The 14,842-nt window shown below is 46.7% G+C and overlaps 1 protein-coding gene across 1 annotated transcript in view; it reads left to right on the top strand.

Moving 5' to 3' along the window:
• The first annotated feature begins 2,541 nt into the window (after positions 1-2,541).
• Positions 2,542-14,842, top strand: part of LOC139060184 (uncharacterized) — a 64,287-nt gene continuing 51,986 nt past the window's right edge. The window contains exon 1 of the mRNA XM_070539133.1: positions 2,542-2,770. The gene's annotated coding sequence lies outside the window, so the exon portion shown is untranslated. The remainder of the gene's footprint in view (positions 2,771-14,842) is intronic.

Below are 14,842 nucleotides of genomic sequence, written 5' to 3'. Positions count from 1 at the left end.
GCAAGTGGCACAACGCTTACGCTTACTTAGACAACTCCCAGAGGAGCCTCTCTGTGTATTCTTTTTTTTTTCGCACGGTTATTTAGCGTTGCAGCGATTGACCACGCTTTCAGCATATGGATGTACGCGGATGCATCGTGCTGCCCGACAAGGTGGGCGGCGTTCTAGTGCTGTGCCCGAGTCGCGGATTCGATTCCCGGCTCTGGTGGGCGTGCATTTCGATGCAGTCCAAAAAAAAAACTACAAGATATGGCAGACTCAATTGTACTTGACTGCTACGTAATGCGAAGCATTCATTATTTCTAGAGAACGGTTCTATGACTGATGTAAGTGTTGTGTAGCGAACTGTTTTGTGCAGATTATATGCTGTAGCCTCTATCTTTATAAAGCAATACAGAATGCTTATAAATGCCAAGATATAACATTGAAAGCAAGCTAAAGCCCAGTGGCACGTACCCAGTGGTCCCAGTGCACATAATGTATATACAATGAACTCTCACTTGAGTGAACTTCAAGGGACCGAAGGAAATAGTTCACTTTACTGAACGTTCACTAAAGTGAATATTCACTAGACCAAAATAGGACATGGTAAACAGAGTCAAAAGTTTGAAGTGCAAGTCGTGGAGCAAAAGACATGACATCCATAGTGTTAGAAATGTGTGAAATGGAAGTTGTATATATCAATGAAAAACACACCACGTGGGTCGTTTGTGTGCACACGCGGAACCGATGAGACTGGAAAGAAAGAAACGGGGACGACCATGCCACGACTAGCCGGTCGGAAAAAATACACACCACGTGGTTTGTGGTGTGACAGATCGCCGCTTTGCTCTGGCGGCATTGTAAGCGCCAGCGATGTTACTTTGTTCGTGGCCTCCGAGATTGCATGCTTGCTCGTTTTGTGCAGGCCATCTCGGAGGCCATGCCTCGTTGCCGTTCTTTTTCCGCGCCGCCGCCTTGCCCCAGGGGCGCTGTAGCGCCAGCGACGTTACATTGCCGTTGGAGCGGCGGTTTGATGACGGCGGGCATCGGTTGCGCCTGCAGTGCACTGCAAGCCTTGGTCCTCTGAGCGAGTTCGTTAAACTGAAATATTGACTCTTCCGAAATTCGTTTAAGTGAAACATTTTTGCATAGAATCTATAAGAAAACTGCCGGGGATTTTTAAAAAGTTCGTTATTCTGAAATATTCGATAAACCGACGTTCGTAAAACTGAGAGTTTACTGTATCCAGTGTACATGGCCTGTGCACATACACAGCCCCTGTGGTGTATAAATATAGAACACCCTATCGCCGTGATTGGCCCAAGAAAACAGTGAGATATCGCACCCGTCCATCCGTTTGCGAAAAAGTGAGTGCACTCGCTGAAGAATGCTTAGGATTAAAACGCTAGCGTTCTTCTTGGAGCACGCTAAAAGGGTCCAGATGGTCGAAATTACTTCCTCAAGCTCTCCCCACTAAGGCGTTTCTCACAGCTCGCGTTTAGTTTCGGGACGTTAAATCCCTAATTTGATTTCGCGCACAATACATTGGCAATTTCTGAAATGTTTGTTATGACTACTGTACAAGTCGCTTTGGGTGAAGAATCAGGTGGAGGTCGATGGTCAGTGGACTTAGTCGCTCCACGACAAAGTGTTCGATTTCATCTTCTTTAAAAAATATTATTTACTGACGGCATCAAAGAACTATAGGAGGGATCTCCTGTCGCCGCAGGAGATCCCTCCTACATGAGCACTCTCTTGCCCATGCTTTGTATACCACGCACTCGATATCTTTCGTTAGCACGGCGGTCAGTGTCCTTTTAATGCCGAAACAATCGCGCACTTCCGGCGCTGTAGTGAGCTTGCGACGGGGCATAAGGCGCGCCTCTCGGGCAGGCCAGAACTAGGACGCCCTTATATGGCCAGCGTGCACTCAGACTCCGACGCAACCCTGGGCATACTTCCCGTTGATTTTCGTTCTTTGCCTGTGCGAATAGCAGGGGTGCGCGGACCAAGGGCCTAACAAAGCTTTCAAGAAGCAAGCGAGGGAAAAGGCTAGATCGCACGCGAAGGGAAATGCCGCGACGCGCCGTCGGTCGCGCTTCTGCGCATCATCAACGCTCTCCTCTTCCGCACCGAGTGAGAGGGCAGCGATGGCTGCAGAGCAAGTGGGGGAAAGGAGGAGGCAGGGAGCCAGTTGCCTGGCAACGCATCGGCCAACGACGCTCTGTTCGCCCCCTCCCTCCCCCCGCGCTCTCCGCAGCACTCTTGCCCGCTCTTCCCCGTCGAAAAACCCTCCGTCCTCGCGATTGCCGCGATCGCCTCGACTGGGCCCGCTCGACCGCTTCACCATTCGGCGGAGACGCCGAGCAGTGAGCGCGTCTCGCACGCAGCTGCGATGGGCGTTCACTCCGAAGACAACGCTGCCGCCGCGTCGCAGCAGCGGTCCTTCGCCGTCGTCGTTGCCGTGGTGTTTGCGGGTACCGAGCAGGAGCGCCGATCCGGCGGCTGCCGGCGATGAGGCAGCCGTGTGCCCGTTCCAAGTCCGGAGGAAGCAGTGATCGCGGCAGTTCGTGCGCTCCGCTGTCGTTCTCGTCGCCCGGCGCGCTGCTTCTGCGCCCGCGACGCTAGCGGCGGGACCGTGGGCAGGTCGGGCCGCGCCGTTTGAGAGTGACCGCACGTTAGGCGTGCCCAGCAGAGACCCGTGCGACAGGAGACATCTGCGCACTCCGAGCCGTTGCTGTCACAGAAAAAGCTTTGGTGCAGGGACTGCGCTGGACTCCCGGGAAAGGTAAGTCGGCGCGCCCTGAGTGTACTGGGCCAGTGCAGTACTGTTGGTGCTACTGACATTGTGTAGAATTCGAGCTTTGCCGGTAGAAAAAGAGAAACCCGATTAACATCGTAATTTTCACAGATGCAAGCAATCATTAGTGTCCGAGAATCAGAAGGCATGAAGGACTGTCTACGATTGACTCCGTCTCGAGACAAATTCAGGCTTATATAGGCTGAGTTTTCTTCACATAATTTCAGATCACAAGTCATGTTGAAAGCGACAAAAAAGCAAAAGAGAAGCGTTGAGAGCAAAATAGAGCAACCAGGTATGAAAGATGTAGCCTGACCACTGCTGTGATAAGACTTTATCAGCGTTTCACCACAATCCAGATAAGGATAGGGATAGAAGTTCAGCAACAAATACACTGACATAAATGTCAGTTTGTTTCTTGCAGGATTTCATCCGCCATAGGAAGCAAAGACAATTATTGTCCAGCCATCGCGAATGACGACTACAGTAGTCCTAAAAGATTAAACAATTTTGTTTTTCTTATTTCACCACAAGAAACCTGAATACTAAAAACACACGAAAGATAAATAAAATATTCAGAGCCATTCCATTCCGTGAAGGTGAACGACCAACGGAGCTGTATATATGTTGATAAACTATGTTAATTTAAGTAGCGACACATACCACAGTGAATGGATGATTTCTTCCGCCGTCTTTTATTTTGCCACTAAGGCGACTATGACTTTGTGGTCGCTATGGTTTGCGTCCAGGGCTATTCGCATCTTCTGCTGAAACAAGGAGCTCGATGCGTTTAGCACGGACGTTACCCTAAAGGGCACGCACGATGTGCACGAGGCCGCGGTGGTCGACGTATACCTCGGGTGCAAAAGTAACGACGAGTGCCTGCGTGCACATGCGAAAGTTGCCAGTTTGACGCATACGGAAACGGGCAATTTACCTCCTAGGATTCTACTCGCTCGGGGCGAGTCCAACATGTCGCCACTTGCCCATTGAGGTTTATTTCTCTTCTACGAAGTCTACATGATCGCACCATCTACCGGCGATACACAAATGGCGAGTGGAGAGGGTGTCGCGCGGCTCCAACGTGAGCGCCGGCGGCGGACAGGTGGTGAGAGGAGAAGGAACGCCGCAGCTAGATAAACGCTGCAGCAGCTTCACTTCTACGCTCTCAGTCTACGCGATCGTTCTACACGCGCGAAGAACCGACAGAACCTACCGTATAACAGCTCCGCTGTAATAAAAATAAAAGAATGACAACAACATCCGCTTGTTAGAGTTTGTTGTCGCGACGCCACCAAAAACGGAGTCAAACACGTTATTATTGCAGTAAAAAAAGAAGCAACAAAAGGGCATAAAGTGAACATAAAAGCATCAAGAGAGCCAAGACCACGCCACTCAAGTAGCATGTCAAGTAATTGCAAAGACGCAACGCTAATTTTCCTACATGCAACGCATTCCTTGCCTGGAAGCAAGGAATGCGCGGCCATAATTTGCAGGATCGGAGCTATCCGTGCAATGGTTTTCTAGTCGGAGCATGCGATGTCTGCGACACGCGTTACAAAGTTTGTCTCTTGTTTTTGTGAACTTTAAATGAAACACGCTGTGGTACGTTTCCGTTGCTACTGCGCTAACTATACCTCTGATTATGCTCAAACTCTGGTACACGCATGCGAGCAGCAACATGCTTTCTTATTTATTTTTCTGCAAGTGACTGCGGAGTCTATTTCTTACTAAGCGTTACAGCGTATTAAGTGAAAACGATGGCAGTGTCAAAGCCGGTTGTCGCAGTCTGCTTTCCTCGATCACGCACACCTGTGAGCGATGCGTTAAAAGACGCGCCAGTAGCGCCTCGTTTGTCGAATTTGTTGATTGAGCATCAAGGGTGACATATTCGTCTACATTTGACTGAATCTGTCGCAATTTGCGATCTTTTCACCCGTCTCTTTTCCTTTCTCTTTATTTTAGCTTTTTAAAGAAAAAGAAACAGCAGCTTTGCAAAACCGCACGTAATTAAGTACCGGCTGAAAACACTTTGAGAAATGCGTTATTGTTAAAGAAGACTGCGCTGTGAAATGGGTTTCCGTGGCATATATGGTCCTCGCAAAAGCACACCGCCATCCACTTCAATCCTTCTCCTTCACTTTCATCATGCATTAGTCGCAAGGAAGATGTGTATGACAGCTGACTTAAAAAAAAATTAAATTATGGGGTTTTACGTGCCAAAACCACTTTCTGATTATGAGGCACGCCGTAGTGGGGGACTCCGGAAATTTCTACCACCTGGGGTTCTTTAACGTACACCTAAATCTAAGTACACGGGTGTTTTCGCATTTCACCCCCATCGAAATGCGGCCGCCGTGGCCGGGATTCGATCCCGCGACCTCGTGCTTAGCAGCCGACCACCATAGCCACTAAGCAACCATGGCTGGTAACAGCTGACTTTACGGTTTAGGGTGTCTGATATGGCGTCTGTTGTGTTTTGTATTTACTGTATGTGAGCCGAGCTTTCGTTCTCATGTGTTGTGATTTTTCTCACCTACGTACATTAATGTGAGCTGGCTTTATGCTCGAATTTTTTTTTGATTTGATGTGTGTGGTAAACATGTCAGTGCATTTACAGCATCTGACTCTCGGACTTTTTTTTTGTTGCTACCTTTCCGTTATTTGGTGGCGGCTTCTTATGCCATATTTAATATACGGGTTGACCATTTTTATGTGTCAAGGAATTTTTAAAAACCGACTGTTGCAGATAACATAATTCTAGTCCTTCAGCTCGATTATTGAGAGAGGCGGAACTTACTTGCTCGAGAAGCCGAAACACGTATTCAACGTATTAAGACAAACTCACTAATTAATTTTATAATTAATTATCTCACACCGCATATTGCAATTCAAGCCGGTGAGCTTGCAATGCGTATCCACTTGGAATGAATTTTCAGAGTGAGACCAGTTTGGAGACATGTGCCATCAAATTCACCCTAAAAATGCACTGTTGTGAGTGAGTGAGTGAATAAACATTTATTTGGTCCATCAAAACGCGATAAAACGCGCACCCGGCTAATCCCACGACGGGACTGACAGATCTAGTCTGCCGTTCCACTTACCTTTTAAAGAAAATGCTTATTACCACGTTCCTCAAGGGACGTACTGCCACCGTAAACATGGTTAATATTGAAAGCAAAACCATAGAGCTCGGCACTAGAGGTACACCACAGGGAGCAGTACTTTCTCCTTTCCTCTTTTATACCACCATGAGTGGCTTATCCCGACAGCTCCAAGAGATTCCTCATATCAGGCACGCCATCTATGCCGATGACGTAACGATCTGGACGTGCACTGGGTCGGATGGAGAAATTTCAGAATCACTGCAGGCAGCGGCTGACGCAGTGCAGAAACACGCTCGCAACAATGGCCTCAGCTGTTCGCCGAAAAAATCAGAATTGCTTATAGTCCGGAATAAAAATCCCGCAAATCCGGCTGCCAATATGCCCGCACACATTCAGGTGCAGGTAGCTGGACAACCGGTCCCACCCGTTCCTAAAATCAGAGTGTTAGGATTGTGGATCCAGCAAAACACGCTCAACCAAGAAGCCTTAGCACGGCTCCAAACTACAGCTGGGCAAAAACAGAACCTTCTCAGGAGGGTCTCCAACCGACGGCACGGAGTTAAGGAGAAAGATGCCTACAGGCTAATCCAGGCTTTTTTTCTGAGCCGAGTGGCGTATGTCTGCCCTTACCTGCATCTCAGGAAGAGGGATTTGGAACGGATTAATGGTCTAATCCGAACGTTATTCAAACAGGCTCTTGGGCTACCAAAATGGCCTAATACGGAGGCACTCTTGAGTCTAGGGGTGCATAATAACGTTGAGGAAATCATAGAAGCGCACAAATGGGCTCAAACAGTTCGATTATCCGGCACACACGCGGGACAGCGGATCCTCGACACCTTAGGGTATCGCCCAGCCTTAGACATCCCGCAACGACAGCGGATACCTAACACTATGCGGAGCAATATCATTATCCCCCCGCTTCCGAAAAACATGAGCACTGAAAACAGCGGTAGACTCAAAGCTAGGGCGGCGGCACTCTGGCAATGCTACAAAAACCAACCCGCCATTTACGTTAATGCTGCTCGCGCCAGTGATGGTCGACACACCATAGCCGTCACTAATGACGACGGACACACCCTCACCTGTGCGACGGTAAACACATCTTCCATTGTGGAGGCGGAAGAGGCCGCCATCGCCATGGGCACTTCCATTCCGGGCACCAAGATTATTATATCCGACTCGAAAACAGCGATTCGTAACTACACCTCAGGTTTCATTTGCCCTCGAGCATTCAGAATCATCAACAAAGATCTCAATCAATTGAAGTTGGTGTGGGTACCCGCTCATGCGGGAAACCCTGGCAATGAGGCCGCCCACCTAGCCGCCCGCGCAGCTAGTAACCGGGAGGTGGGCTTGCCCGACGGGGTTGACCGACATGAAGGTATCCACATATAACGAAATGACCGTTTATTACCGTGAATCCAGGCGAATATATCCATCCCCCCACGAGACACTGACAAGAATACAGGCCACTAACCTCAGGAGAGTACAGACTAGATCTGTACTAAGTCGAAAAAGGCTAGCTGCAATGACCGGTGGTGAATATCCACCAAACTGCAAACATTGTAGCTGTCCCCTGGCAGACCAAGATCACATCTTGTGGGGATGCCAAAAAAACCTTCTCCCGAGAGAACTCTTTAGGCGAGCTCCCTCACATGACGAGTGGAAGAAAAAGACGAAAACTTCCAACCCGCAAGACCAGATACGGTTGGCGGAATGGGCTGATAGCGTCGCGGCAAAGCAGACGCCACGCTAGCCCACACCGCTGGGAAAGAAAAATCCACTCACTTGACAATAAAAATTTCTCTCTCTCTCTCTCTCTCTCTCTCTCTTCTTTATGCGTTGACGGACAAAACTGCCTGGAACGCTCATGTATATTTCGTCTCACACTTTGGGAAATGATGTCTCGAAACTGCTTTTATCCTGGCAACTCAATTCAAGTTTGTACGTCTTGCAAATTCACCGGCTACAATTCGTAAATTGCAATATGTATCGTAAAGTAATTATTACCGAAATTAATTGGTCAATTTTTGTTATTTATTTTAATATGTGCTTCGATTTCTCGTGCTAGTAATGACCGCCTGTTCGAATAATTAAGCTCCAGAGCAAGAATTATGCTATCTGCCACAAGCGATTTTTAAAAGTTGCGTACAATTATGATCACCGCCTATGTTTTTTCTCTGAGCAAAGGAGCAGCCGGTGCTGCCGAAAGACGCCAAGATCTCAATATCATGTATGAAAAAAAAGAGAGGTAGATGCTATGTTGGAAATCAACTTGTTCCATTGTGCACATTGTGGACTTGCGTACGCGTTAGCACCCAACACTGCTTGGGGCGGAGTCCAGATCTCTTTGCACTGTCACCTACACTTTCGAATACTGTTGGAGCGTCTTCGAAAATTCGGCACACTGTTTTAAAGTCTCTCTCTTAAATAGCTGGGGACCTTTAGTGCGCGATGCTACTTTTCGGAAGTGTTTTAGCTTTACCTTTGCGGCAAGCGCCGCTTCAGCTCGGATAGCCTCGGTTCTGCTATTCACCTATAAGTCGTCTTATTGCACAGACAGCATAGACCTCTTACTCTGAAGCAAGAGCCCATTGCGTGTGCCTTTCGAAGGTCTTCATATGACGACAAAGCTGCGTGCTTTCGTTACTTACTTTAATGGTTTCATGACCGCTAGTATGGCTGCGGTGATTGGTCGTAAAATTAGAGAGAAAGGTTTAATGATACGAAATGCAGAGAGGTCGGCCTGGGGTGCATTCCTCTAGCCAGCTACTCTGCGTTGGGGGAAGGAGAAGAGGGAAATAAATAGGGAAGAAAAAGGCGCATGATGGGTGACGATGAGGAGGAAAGATGTAAAGCATATAGTACGCTATTTGGACAACTATTAGGCCGGTGTTTTTAAAAAAAATCAAGTAGGGCCTGGTTAGCCTTAAAAGTCGATTTAACGTCTGGTCAAAGGCCTAAAATAACGTCTACAACGAAATATACCGGTAACTCTCACGTCTGCAAGGGGAGTACCGATGGATATATACATATATACGCCGGCTCGATATATTTTGTTGAGCTACGTCGTGCTATGACGCTAGTCTCCGCGAAAGTGGGAGGCCTAGAGGAAAATTGCTTCTGCCTTAATATATCATCGACACGTATACAAAGTAGCCGCATAATACTTCGAAAACATAAAAAAATATGAATTAAAATGTGCGGCTTAACGTCCCAAAACTGCACGTTATATGTAAGAAAGACGTTCTAGTGGAGTGTTCAGGTTTATCTCTGATGATATCATCTTATGTATGATGCACATGTAATTTTTTTTCTGATCAATAAACTTCTATAGGATACCTTAATACACCATCCAACAAGGTAGCTGCGACGTTGCGCAGCGTCGCATCGATAGCACTAGCCGTCGGCTAGAAGAGGCTAGCTTGCATGCGTGTTCCAGCTAGTTCTCTAACCTTTCCTACTGTACACCCTCATGGAAGACAAAGAAAGAAGCGTTGCAATCAAGTGGAGACCACTGGGGACACGATTCTTTAAATCTAAAACCGAAAGCAGCACGCTGAAGGCGGATATTTCAGTTAAGTTAATATTAACAGTGCCGATGCACATGGACACTGGCACTTGTCCTTTAACTGACGCAGTTACCAAGGGCACTTAAAGAATCATGTAACGCCTACCTTAACAACACGCAGGATTGGGCTAGTCGGTAATGTTACACAACGCCGATTGAAAAGCTCGTAGCTGTGTTAAAGCATACGTACTTAGTGTCCTTAAGTAATTTCCTCTTGATGAATTGTGCGCTTAGCTCACTGGAATATTCGCCAACGTTTTACATCTCCGGCCGACCGCTCGCATGCAGTAAACAACGCGGCGCCATATATTGCGACAACGTTGGAGGCCTAAGTGTTCCTGCTAAATTTGCGCGACAAAAAGGAAATAATCAAATAAGAAATTGAACAATAATAAAATAAAAAATAAGAAATTAAAGAGAGAGAGAGAAAGAGAGAGAGAGAAAAAAATAGATCAGTTGGGCTGGTAGAGCGAAGCTACAAAGAATACCCGCACGAGTTTCTCCATTTTGCGGATTTCAGTAGAGCGTACTTACCGGACCCATGTCCTTCGAGATGTCACGCATGCAGGGCGATCTCGGGAACCATGCTTGAGCAATACAGGCCTGTTCATCACGCATCCGCTAGCACTCACACGCAGACCGTGAGTTCTGTCGCTCCGAGTCGTTGCTAGCATGGAGGGCCTTCGTTTGCTGCCTAGTTCCATGAGTAAAAGGCACGAGACTGCCGCGGTCTAAGTAACCTTTATGTACAGCAAAGAATATTTAATGTCTGTCTAATTAGAGCGGAGCCTGCCTGCTTTAGTACATTATATTACTTCTTACGTTATCAACATGAAATACAGGATTATAGACCGGTTCCGAGGTTTCTGTCTTCTGAGACGCCATTGACTAAATGAATCAACGATTGGCTAATCAGTGGGCGATATTCTGCCACTCAAAGACAGCCTTACAGAACGTGTTTTGTCAGCAGTTCTTCACGGGCTCCTATGAACAACTCGTGTTAGGGATACGAGAAACACACTGCTACGTCATCGCGAAATGTCGCAACATTATGTTTCAATGGCTTTCCGGGACATTGTGGTATCTCCAGCAAGGACTTCGCCGACGAATATCCACGAAAAGCACTTGGAGGAGCACATAGTGCTTCTGTACCTCTATCAAAGACTGACGCAACACAGCACCCAAGGCAGGTAGCGTAGGATTTGGCCAAAAAAAAGTGGCACACCTGATTCATTATCTCGGTTCTGCCATTCCAATGCGCATGTAGCCTATAGTCATCGCCGAAGTGGTGAAGCACTACTTCGTCATTTACGATCGGGTGCTGCCTTTCGCCAATGCATGCTCATTTTTTTGTTTATAGAAATGACCCATAGCACCGCACGCAATGCCTGTGATTGATGAACAAGCTGTAGAACACCTCCTAAGCTACTACCGGTCGTCCTTCGAAAATGAAAGGCTTGCTCTCACCACAGCCCTCAACCAACGAGACGGAAGATTTTTCTCATTAGTCAAAATCTTGGAACAATGGTCTCGCATATCACCGATGCAGAAGGCAACAAAAGCGCTGCTGTGATATGTGAAGACGACTAGGCTGACAAACTGTGTTACAGCGCTGAGAATTTTCATGACGTCGGTCACTCCAGTGCGCATAAACTCTTGACTTTCCCTGCTTCTGATATTTTCCTCGCTGTTCCCCATCTTCCCGTGCCGGGTAACCGACCGGGCTCAATCTTGCTTAACCTTCTTGCCTTTCATTTCTCATTTCCCCCTCTATTTCTGAGTCGCTCCTTACGCTACACCAGGTGTCTGCATCACTTTTCTCGTTTCCACAACAATTCCTAAATGTTTCGTGGTTCTATAACAATTAGGGCTACCAATCAACCAATCAGTGCCGTTATCTGCGGCCCTCCTCGCATTGTGCCGGTTAAGTAATTGAAGTGTGAGGGTAAGAATTAACCACATTCAAGTAAGCCTCAGTAAAACGCGGCGCTGACTCTGGCACCACTTACACGGTGGCCCACACAAGCTCGCACTCATGGCCAGTTTACAATCTAGCATTTTGCACGCCTTGATATATGAATTTAAACGCTCGTGCGGCGTCTCCCACTTCACAAAAAGAAAGAAAGGCCTGCGGTTCAGCGACAAAAACGGCACCAAGAAAATATCACTGCTGGGAGTTAATACAACATAGGTGAGCAAGAGACATCATTTCACAGGCGAATCCATCGCTTGTCTCGTTCCTAGCCACGCCAACTAATAACGAAAATTTGACGACACCTAAGCGCTTCTTATCAGTTACGAATACGAAAGAACTATGTCGAACTGAACGCCGCTGAGCGGTACTTCTAGTTATGAAGACATTGTGGGCAAGCGAGCCCGTTGAAACGCTTGGCGCGTTTTGATTTGGTCATACCAAGGCGCGCTTAGAACGCCGGCGAGAGCTTGCGCGGACAAGGAATGCGCGGATAGCGCAGCGAACAGCGCCTGCACGCGGCGTCGCGTCGCCGTACCTGCTCCTCGAGGTGCGCTGGTGACGCGGCGTCGCGGCGATGCCCTCTCCCCTTATACGCAACACCTGGCGCGCTGTTGGTGCAGCAGGTGCTTCGATTTGCGCGCACTGCCCCGCCGAGGCGCGCTCGTAACGTCGCAGCCAATGGGAAGTTAGCTACTGTTTCTCTGCTGCAGACATCGCCGTCTTTTAGCTGAATGGGCCATTTGATGTTTTCGCATCAATAATAATAATAATAATAATAATAATAATAATAATAATAATAATAATGACAATTGTGAGAGGCACCCGACCCATTTTGGAGATATGTCAACCTTTGCACTACTTCGTTCACTTTTTATTTACTTATATATTGCATAATTTTACACTTCTGTATTAATTAATTATTTCGTAACAAGCGTCTTGTTAACCGAGCGTCCCGCTGCAGTCGTTTGACTTTGGGACCCTCGCCGGTATACTACAATCAATCAACCATGTATCTTGAAGGAAAAATAAACTGAAACTGAAACGTCCAATGCTCGCTCATCGGCAGTCTTCTTAAAAATCATCCAGCTGCTGAGAGTTTCAACAGATAATTTGCATCTGTGTTCAAAGAAGATAACGGTGTTATGCCAAGCATTGGGTCTCCATCTGAGAGGCCACCTAATACAGACGTCGAAACTTCCGAACAAGGAGCGCTAACCCTTATGCTAAACTTGAACCTAAAGAAAAGCTCCGGACCCGATGGTAACCCGAATGAGTTTCTATACCGGTACGCTGAATGTAACTCAAGATATCTCACATTAATGTTTCGCTCTTCGATTAGTAGTGGTTCTTTGCCCAGGGTGTGGAAGCAAGCTCAACTTATTCCTATCCTCAAAAACTGCAGTCTTGACAGTTTAGCAAGTTATCGCCCTGTCTCGGTCGGGAATACTTGCTCGAAGCTGCTTGAACACATTATCTCGAAACATCTTTTCAGCTATGTGAAGGAACACAATTTATTTTCTAAGTACCAACAATGCTTATCTAAATATCAACAAAGCTTGGACAAGGCTTATCTACTTCATCTTAGCTTATCGAATTAGTACAGGATTTCGAAAACCATAAGCTTTCACGGACAAAGAGAATGATCTTTATGTATTTCGCAAAAAGCGTTCGACAAAGTGTCTCACCGTAAATTGCTCAGAAAAATGAAGGCAAAGTTTAAGAGGAAGCTTTAGCTCCAGTGCCCCTTATCTAAATACATGTAAAAGGAGAATTCGTTTTTCTCGGCAACCACTGCACTAAATTTGACAAAGTTTGTTGCATTTAAAAGACAAAGTTAAAATCTAGTGATTGTTTGTTTCGAATTTTTGAGTTAGGTCGTCAATTTTTTATTAAAAATTGGCAAAAATCGACAATTTTCGAAAAACGAAACTATCAAGTTTACAACTCTGTAACTCAACCACTAAAAACGATAATATAATTCTGTGAATAGCATCTAATAGTACATCTAAAGCGGACAAAATTGATATGTTACACATGAATATCAAAAAAATTTAATCATAGGGAAATACAACTTTTGCAAAACCGTTGTAACCAACGTAACAAATTCACGTAAAATGTAAAATGACATATTGAATTTGTCCGCTTTGAATGATCTAATGGATGCTGTTTACAGAACCGCGATATCAGTTCTTGATGCAGAGCTATGACTTTGTAAACTTCGTGCTTCTATTTTTTTCAAGCGGTCAAATATTTGAAAATCGATTTTAAAAAATTCAAGCCCTAAATCGAAATTCCGCTTCCAACAGTCACTAGAATTTAACTTTCTCTTTCACATGCAACAAATTTCATCAAAATCGGTCGAGGAGTTATCTCACAAAAACGTTTTTGCGTTTTACATGTATTTGAATAGGCCGCGTCGGAGTTGGGCCCGAGCTAAAGCTTCCTCTTAAGAAAAGTCGCAGTATCGCCCGAAAGGCGAAGCATCGATTGCGATAGCAAATTATTAGACAGCTAGCTATACGAAGCACGCATAGTAGCTTTATCGGCCGTATAAACTTGTGAACATAGTCATAGTGACTAAATTAACAAACATGGTCTCATGCACGCACAGGCAAACATGAGCACTTCTGAATCGATGGCCGCGGAAGCGCTGGAGTGAGGAAGCGCGGCAGCAGCAGTGAGCGAATTGACCTTCTTGCTGCGTCTGGCATCAACGCGAACTAAGCCGCGAACACACAGCGCACGGCGGACTCTACCCGTCGCAGGTGGCTTTCAAGATGCAGCGACCCGGGCGGGCGCGCGCGGCCGACCGGGCCGCTCGGAGTAGAACGCGCCCCCCTCCCTACCGTCTCCCCCCCCCCGGCACTTTGAGCACAACGGAAGACGGCGCGCTTCCTCCCCACTTTCCTCGCTTGCGTGAGCGAGACTGAGCCGCGATCGCCGGTTCGCGCTCGCAAGCTTTCACTCGCACATACAGCATACGGCGCGCGGTGACGACTTTATCGCCCTTAGCCTTTGTACGGAACTTCACGGCGACGCCGACGGTGACGGAATAAACGCGCCAGGAGTGTCCATATATATGCTATAGGAATAAAAGGCTACCATTACAAATTGGTTTTTGTCTTATTTTCATACTCGCGAGCAATACTTGCAGGCTACAGACACGAAGTCTCGAGTTTTATCTGTTGATTAAGGAGTGCCTCAAGGCGGCATTTTGGGCCCACTTTTATTTCTTTTATTTATAAATAACCTCCGGAATGACATATGCGTTTCCATAAGGTTCTTTGCGGATGACTGCATTATGTACATTAAAGATAAACAGTAGCTGACCAGGAAAAACTGGAGCTATTAATTTGTCCCTTCCCCTGTTAGATTAAAATGCATTAAATGATTGTAATGATTGT

Source organism: Dermacentor albipictus, chromosome 1 (assembly GCF_038994185.2).
Source record: "Dermacentor albipictus isolate Rhodes 1998 colony chromosome 1, USDA_Dalb.pri_finalv2, whole genome shotgun sequence".
Lineage (NCBI taxonomy): Eukaryota > Metazoa > Arthropoda > Arachnida > Ixodida > Ixodidae > Dermacentor > Dermacentor albipictus.
This window is presented reverse-complemented; position numbering and strand designations above follow the sequence as displayed.